This window comes from Squalius cephalus (genome assembly GCF_949319135.1).
Source record: "Squalius cephalus genome assembly, chromosome: 3".
In the NCBI taxonomy this organism is placed as follows: Eukaryota; Metazoa; Chordata; class Actinopteri; order Cypriniformes; family Leuciscidae; genus Squalius; species Squalius cephalus.
The window spans coordinates 60,324,067-60,331,874 of NC_137124.1; positions in this window are offsets into that span (position 1 = coordinate 60,324,067).

The window sequence follows — 7,808 nt, forward strand, 5'->3', positions numbered from 1 at the left end:
AAGAGATAAACATTAGTACTTTCCTTAACCTTTAAAACAAAATGTTTAAAGACTCTTAGATCATATAATTGATAAGATGAGGCTATTTCAGCAATCAAAGCCCAAACTCAGGATAAGATTATGAGAGACGCAGGTAAACTGAAGAAAGGGGCGTAAGGGAAAATCTTCCACAGTCTTTCTTATCCAGAGATGCGGATTCAAGAAGAACTGGACGGGTTACAGACGATCAGTGTTGGGTAAGTTACTCAAAAATGTAATCCACTACAAATTACTAATTACTGCTCAAAAGTTGTAATTTGATTACATTACTGATTACTGCATGTAAAAAGTAATCAGATTACTAATTACTTTACTTTCAAGTTACTTTGAAAACCTATTAAACCTACAAGAATACACTACAAAGTGAAACTCAGTTTTTTCCGTAATTTAATATTGACTGAAAAATATTACAGAAATATGAAAACAGCAACTTGACTTAGAGATCCAATGCATTTCTATAACTTAACATTCTTAAACTACAACATTCCTTGCTGTGTGTAACATGCACTGTATGTGTGTGCTAGCTTGTACTAACTGTGTTTGTGTGCATTAAAGACAGGAAAAAATACTTTACATTGATAACACTTGAAAACAGTATTTATAAAAAAAAAAAAGCTGGTCGAGTTAATAGCGGTAGAAAGTTCTTTAGAAATTGCGCACAGTTTGCATTTAACAGTTATATTTTTGTTTTTACGCTCACAGAACTCAAAATAATGTTTATATTTCCACTTGAAGAAACAACCACCACACTTGTCTCCGTCCATTTTAGTGTAACAGGTCAAAAAAGGACAAATATTTTTGCAACCTTTTATCTTCTATCTTCTATTGTTTGTGAGTTTATTTCACCAAAATATTGTATTGTTCAGTCATGTCATGGTAGCTTATAGGTATTGGGAGAGTTATTTGTTGTGTATGTGCCTCTATTGGATGTGAGGTCATATACTGAATTGTCACGTTCTTTTCTCAGTCTGCATTCTACTTGATTGAGAGAGGTATGTGTTTGCGTCAGCGCAATGTAAAATTGAGATATACCTGTTAAAACTTTAGTTTCAATGCACATGGTAACTAGTAGCTATGTGTAATTTATGATGAGTGCACTTACACTTAATCGAGATGTGTCGAGAACTTTGCTGTTTTGAGAGTTTGATAAATTGCTAACATAGCTAACCTCGTGTTTTGTTGAGCTGTATGTTAGTGATCGTCATTCTATCCTCTTGTGTCGTAGCCCACATGTTTCAGTTGTCCTTTTTCTTATGTTAGGCTGATACTGATCGATGATAGAATCCTGAACTTTTGCTCTCTTTGAAATTTAACAGGTATGTACTCCCAATACCAGGTTATGAATATAATGTGTTCATTTAAAAAGTTTTCTTGTATTGATTAATGTTCAATGGCACTGAAAAGTCCAGATGTAAAGCATGTACATTTTGCTTCGCACATATTACTTTATGTATTAACTATTGAAAAGATGTTGCATGTTGCATCATGTTGCATAATGTTAATGTAAGAGCTAAAAGCCCAGAGTTGAGAACAGAGATAACACGCAATATGACACATACACATTATACATAGTTCCCACAGGCCAATTAATGTCACGTGACCTCCCCAGAGACGCCATCTTTGATGGCATAAGCTGCTGTGTTTACAAAGTTTTACAAGCAAATTTAGAATATTTCTTTCTGTTTATAATGTTACGAAAATCATGAAGAGACAAAGTGACAGAGATTATAAAGAGACTTTATTAACACAAGACAGAGAGAGGTACAATGCGAAAATTTCAGTCATAAATGGTGTGGATCCATATGCGCTAACGTTGTCTGTGTGTGTGTGTGTGAGTGAGAGAGAGGCGCGGGCGCGATCGAACAGTGGAAACAATGTAGTTTTTGTATGTTTTTAATAACTTGTCATTTTGTTCATACAGGACATCATTCAAACTGTAAAGTGTTAACGTATATTTGTGTACACTCGCAATAAAACACAGCATTGTGCCCCTGACACAAAGTGCTCTGAGCAAATTCTTGCGTGTTTTGAGGGAGTTTCTTTCCTGTTTATCCTCGCCAGCCATAACCTCACATTCATGAAGTCTAATGACGGGTATACTGTAAAATTCAAATTTAACTGAACCTCCGGCACGATTTGAACATCCATTGACCCAGCAGGAGATGACCATTTTCACTTTTTATCACGAAATTAACTCGTTTCAGCTTCTTCTTCTAATGTTCTGCCCACAACATGCCCACAGAAATGGCGCCGGATCGGCAAATGCCCGTATGTTGTGACGTCATGTGGGAACTATGTATATATATGAGCCTAATGTGATATGTTTATTTTCTCTAATTATTCTTTTGTATTTTATTTTCTGAATTTTGAATGTGATTAAATGTTCAGTCTGTATTCTACTTGATTGAGAGAGGCTGATACTGATCGAGGATAGAATCCTGAACCTTTGCTCTCTTTGAAATTTAACAGAGTTGAACAGAATAAAGTGCCTTGAGGAAAGTCAGTGTCCTGTCATCATTGCACCAGAACACAATGCAGTACTAGTCGGTGAAGTGCAGACCGCGCCGGCTACATTAGCAGCACGAGTTCTGCGGTAATTCATTAAAGCGCATGCTCAATAACTGACGCAGCCGCTCCAAAACGTGATTAGAAATGCATTTTAATTTATTTACTTTAATATTTTTTCTTAACAATACATTTGTAACGCATGTAACTTAATTTTATTGACATCAGTAACTGTAATCAAATTACATTTATTTTAAATGTAATGAGTTACATTACTGCGTTGTCACGAAAAGTAATTAGAATACAGTAAAGTTACTTTGTAACGCGTTATACCCAACTCTGCAGACAATAGGCTTGTTCGACTTCATGCAGCTCTGCGCAGACCGATCGGCGGCTGACTTGAAGCAGTGCATGCCGGTTAGAAATTTTGTCCGACTTGATGCAGCGCCGACGCCACATGACTGTGACGTGTGCCATCAAAGCACCACGAGAGCGATTCGAGAGTAGCCGGAGAACTCAGCCAGCGCAGCTTCTCAAGAGCGGCTGCTCGAGGGCTGATGACGACACAGCTGTTCCACGATTGGCCGGATTCACCGCATGACAACGATCACATGTGCTTAATGTTTATTCAAACACCTTTAGTTCCTCTAAAGCTCACAAATCAGTTTTTTATAACAGTAAACACTCTTTTCATGTCGTTGCGATGTTATATTGTTTCATGTTTATCAAAATAAAACTGATTAAAAAACGTAGACTCCACTTCATTGATAGTAGCTTATGTTGAACTTTATTCTTGTTCAAACAGACGCAGACATAAAGTATTGCATGAAAATGTCTCTGAAACATCTGCGTATTATTTGGCAAATATTGCATTTATTTCACTTCAGCTGTGGTAAAGTATGCAAACACCACGTGAGCGGTCACTACGGGAACCAGAAAGTGTCCGACTTCACGTCTCTGTTTGCAGCTCCTCCCGCCGGCATGCGGCTACTCTCGCCGATCGGTGACATCCAGCCGCAGCCGATGTCCAACACACCTAATAAGATGTGGACACGTGGTCTCAGTTTTCAAACCAGCATCTGAGTCCAGCTAAACATGAAGAACAGCTGGAGAGATTATGGTTATGAACACTACAGATCTAATCAACATGATACCGTATACTTGCTGTAATGTTTTACTGCAGCCGCATTCAGGGACAGCAGGATATAATGTTATATTACTTTTATTGGAGCAAATGTAGCCACACCACCACTGAAATTATACATATCAAAGTTACATATTGTGCATAAATAATAATCAACTCAATTCACTGATGGGAATTGTGATAGAGCGGAAACTTGTTGTCCTGGTGTTCAGATAAAGCAAGAGATATTGTGAAATAATTTGGAATAAATGATACACAACAGATAATAAACACATCTCAAATGTAAATTACATGAATAAAAAGGAAGTTCTCCATAACAACATTTATTTTCACTTACAACATATTAAGAGGTCAAAACTAACAATAATTTTAATTTACAGACCCACCACCGAATTATCTAATTATCTAATCATCTACTGGCACTGTTGAGCATTTTCAGGGTCAATGAAGAACGTCATTATTTGATAATCCATGAACTCTGCAGAGAAACATAGAATAAAATCTTTACTGAAAGAAAAATACAATGTAATGTATTGATAAATTATAATGTAATGATACATTACATATACAGTCAAATCAAAATGTATTCAGACAATAAAATGTTTATATAATAAATCTGGTAACACTTTACGATAAGGGTACATGAATTATCATGAATTCATGTATAAATTCATGCATGAAATATGCATTCATTCATGCATTAATATCTCATGAATCATCAGGAACTAACAGGAGTTCAACATTTTTCATTCATGACTTCATGGATGAACAACACCTTAATTAAAACATTAACTAAGATGAGTACATCATCATGAATTATGATTTATTACACATGATCATGATGTTTTCTTTGTTCACAAAAAAAAAATTGGTCTTTACTACCCATTGTGGATAAAGCTACGGTTATGGTACATGAATCATCATGAATTCATGCATGCAAGACTACTCTTCGAATTATTAAAGGAATGTACAAAAATCCACATTATCTAATGCATGCATACAGGCTAGAACAGTATATCAATTAATGTGAGAACTGTTTTTCTGAATTATGATCTGAGTTATCCAGCATGTTCATGTCTTCTTCATAGCCTGCAGGTAAATGGACAGACCCCAAAATTGGCCAATCACAGCACATAACATACGAATTCTGTTGGCATACAGTAGTCATCATTAACTAAGCATTATCTATCAATGACTTCATCATGTGTGTGGCCCCTCAACTAAAGCGGTGACTCGGTGCTTTGAAACACTGATGAACAATGTGGCATAACTGTGAAATGACATGAATATGCACATGAAAGTTCAAGCCTTGGTAAACAATGTACTGTGGACACCAATGGACTTTGAGCTTAACTTCACTGCTTTATTCTTAAACGGTATAAACCAGTTAAATCAACAGCTGGAAAGAGCTGAGAAGGAATTCAGTATACACCATGAACTTTATTTTAAGTGCCTGTATATCTGAAAACTCTTTATAAAACCATAAAGCTGTTTTACAATTTCATGATATGGAGGAGTCCACATCAGCAGCTTTATACATTAAACGGTGACTCTTTAACCAAAAAGAGATCAAGCTGTTTGTGAAACTTTTTTTTTTTTTAAAACAGCGTTATGGTTTTTAACTGGTTTATACCGTTTAAGAATAAAGCAGTGAAGTTAAGATCAAAGTCCATTTGTGTCCACAGTACATTGTAAGAACTGATTTTCCTGCTAAAACAAAACGCACCCTGCAATAAAGCCATAAAATGCACCCTGGACAGTAGATAGCAAAGACAGAGCACAGAACCTTGTCCTGCCCAAACTTATCTCCTTGTCCCTTTGTTTGACTTCAACTCATCCCCCCTCTCCTTCCTCAAGGCACTGAAAGTTCATTAAGAATGTCTATATAACACATATGGTGTATCTTGTGAATATATTGTTTTTCCTTTTCATGTGAGGTATCATTTTAAGTGTCTCAGTGCGATTGGTAAAATGGTCTTAATTTCATTGCAGTCATTGGTTTAATGAGAAAGATTGAGAACTTAGGAGAATCCTGTTTCTCCTCTCTGGCTGATATCTCTTTACGATATCTCCTGAAACCAGGTGCTACCCCCCTGGGGTACATGGATTGGCCCAAACAACTCTAAACAACATTTGTATAACCCCTGTTGTTCTGATCTGGTATTTAAGGCGAGGGAACAGAGCAATCTTTGGGAATCTTTTACCAGGATCATCCCCCACACAGTAATGCATGTCAGTATTTTCCTGTTGGAAAGCCCTGGCACATTACTGTGTCTTTGTCAGGAGAACATTGCTTACTTTTAGAGTCATCTTTGAGTAAATGATGTCATGTATTTTGTGAATTGGCTTTTAATCATTTACTTCTGTAATTGGCATGATACATTTTTACCTGAAAAATAAATGTTAACCTTGATTTATTCTGTATTCTTCTGAAATCATTATTTCCAGTAGATTAATGTGTAGCCTGGTGTTTCCGCAAATCTTTGTCCAGAATAGATCAAACTGAAGGCACTTTGAATGGACCATGGGGCACATCTTAGGAAGACCTTCTGATTTCTGACTATTCCCTGACTTAGCATGTTGTATGCTGCAAATATTATATAAATTACACCTATGGGTCTGTAGTGTGTGGCCGCATAGGGTAAAATATTTGTACTGCACCCTCTGACTATTTCAGGACTGGCTAGTTTGTGATCGTGAGCGCGCAGTCGCGACGTGACGTCTCAAAGCGACACCAGGTCCGTAATGAACGAATAATTGAAAGTATGGGATAATCAGAATAATCAAAGATCTAAATTAATTCATAATCAATATTTATGATTATTTTCTAATCAGAAATACGATCTAAATTTGATTATCATTTGAAATTGGAGTCAGATTAAGCGTAGAGCTGAAGTAATACTAAAACTAAGTTCCAATAAATTAAGTGAAATTCACTGGATCGCTGAAAAAACATACACGCTTTAAACCTTCGCCAGGCCGTTGGATTCCGTCGTTGGGCCAATGGATGGTCCTTACAACATTGTTTGCCAAGGCTTGAACTTTCATGTTCATATTCATGTCATTTCACAGTTATGCCACATTGTTCACTTTAGTTGAGGGGCCACACACATGATGAAGTCATTGATAGATAATGCTTAGTTAATGATGACTACTGTATGCCAACAGAATTCGTATGTTATGTGCTGTGATTGGCCAATTTTGGGGTCTGTCCATTTACCTGCAGGCTATGAAGAAGACATGAACATGCTGGATAACTCAGATCATAATTCAGAAAAACAGTTCTCACATTAATTGATATACTGTTCTAGCCTGTATGCATGCATTAGATAATGTGGATTTTTGTACATTCCTTTAATAATTCGAAGAGTAGTCTTGCATGCATGAATTCATGATGATTCATGTACCATAACCGTAGCTTTATCCACAATGGGTAGTAAAGACCTTTTTTTTTTTGTGAACAAAGAAAACATCATGATCATGTGTAATAAATCATAATTCATGATGATGTACTCATCTTAGTTAATGTTTTAATTAAGGTGTTGTTCATCCATGAAGTCATGAATGAAAAACGTTGAACTCGTGTTAGTTCCTGATGATTCATGAGATATTAATGCATGAATGAATGCATATTTCATGCATGAATTTATACATGAATTCATGATGATTCATGTACCCTTACTGTAAAGTGTTACCGTAAAACTATTTATATAATAAAAAGACAAGAACTATAAGATATTTACAATAAAACAATAATAAAAAAAACAAATATAAAAGATATACAATAAAACTAAGATATTTGACTGGTTTTGTCCGTCCTTCTGTTAGACTGTCTCACACATGAATTACAGTATGTTGAATATCTGTCAGCTGTTAAATTTAACTACACAATTAGATAATACCAGTTTAGCTCAACCAATCACCAAGCAATGCTTCATTTTGTTCAGTCTGTGTGTAAAAAGAGCATTAGCAATTAAAGAAAACACACTTCAGCAAAACATGATCAGCTCAAAGTGTCCGAATCATTTTTGGTCCAATATTGTTATACATGTCACTGGTATTCACTGTATGAAGAGTATTTGGGTATAATATGTCACAGTTTACTTTATTTTGCTCTCCT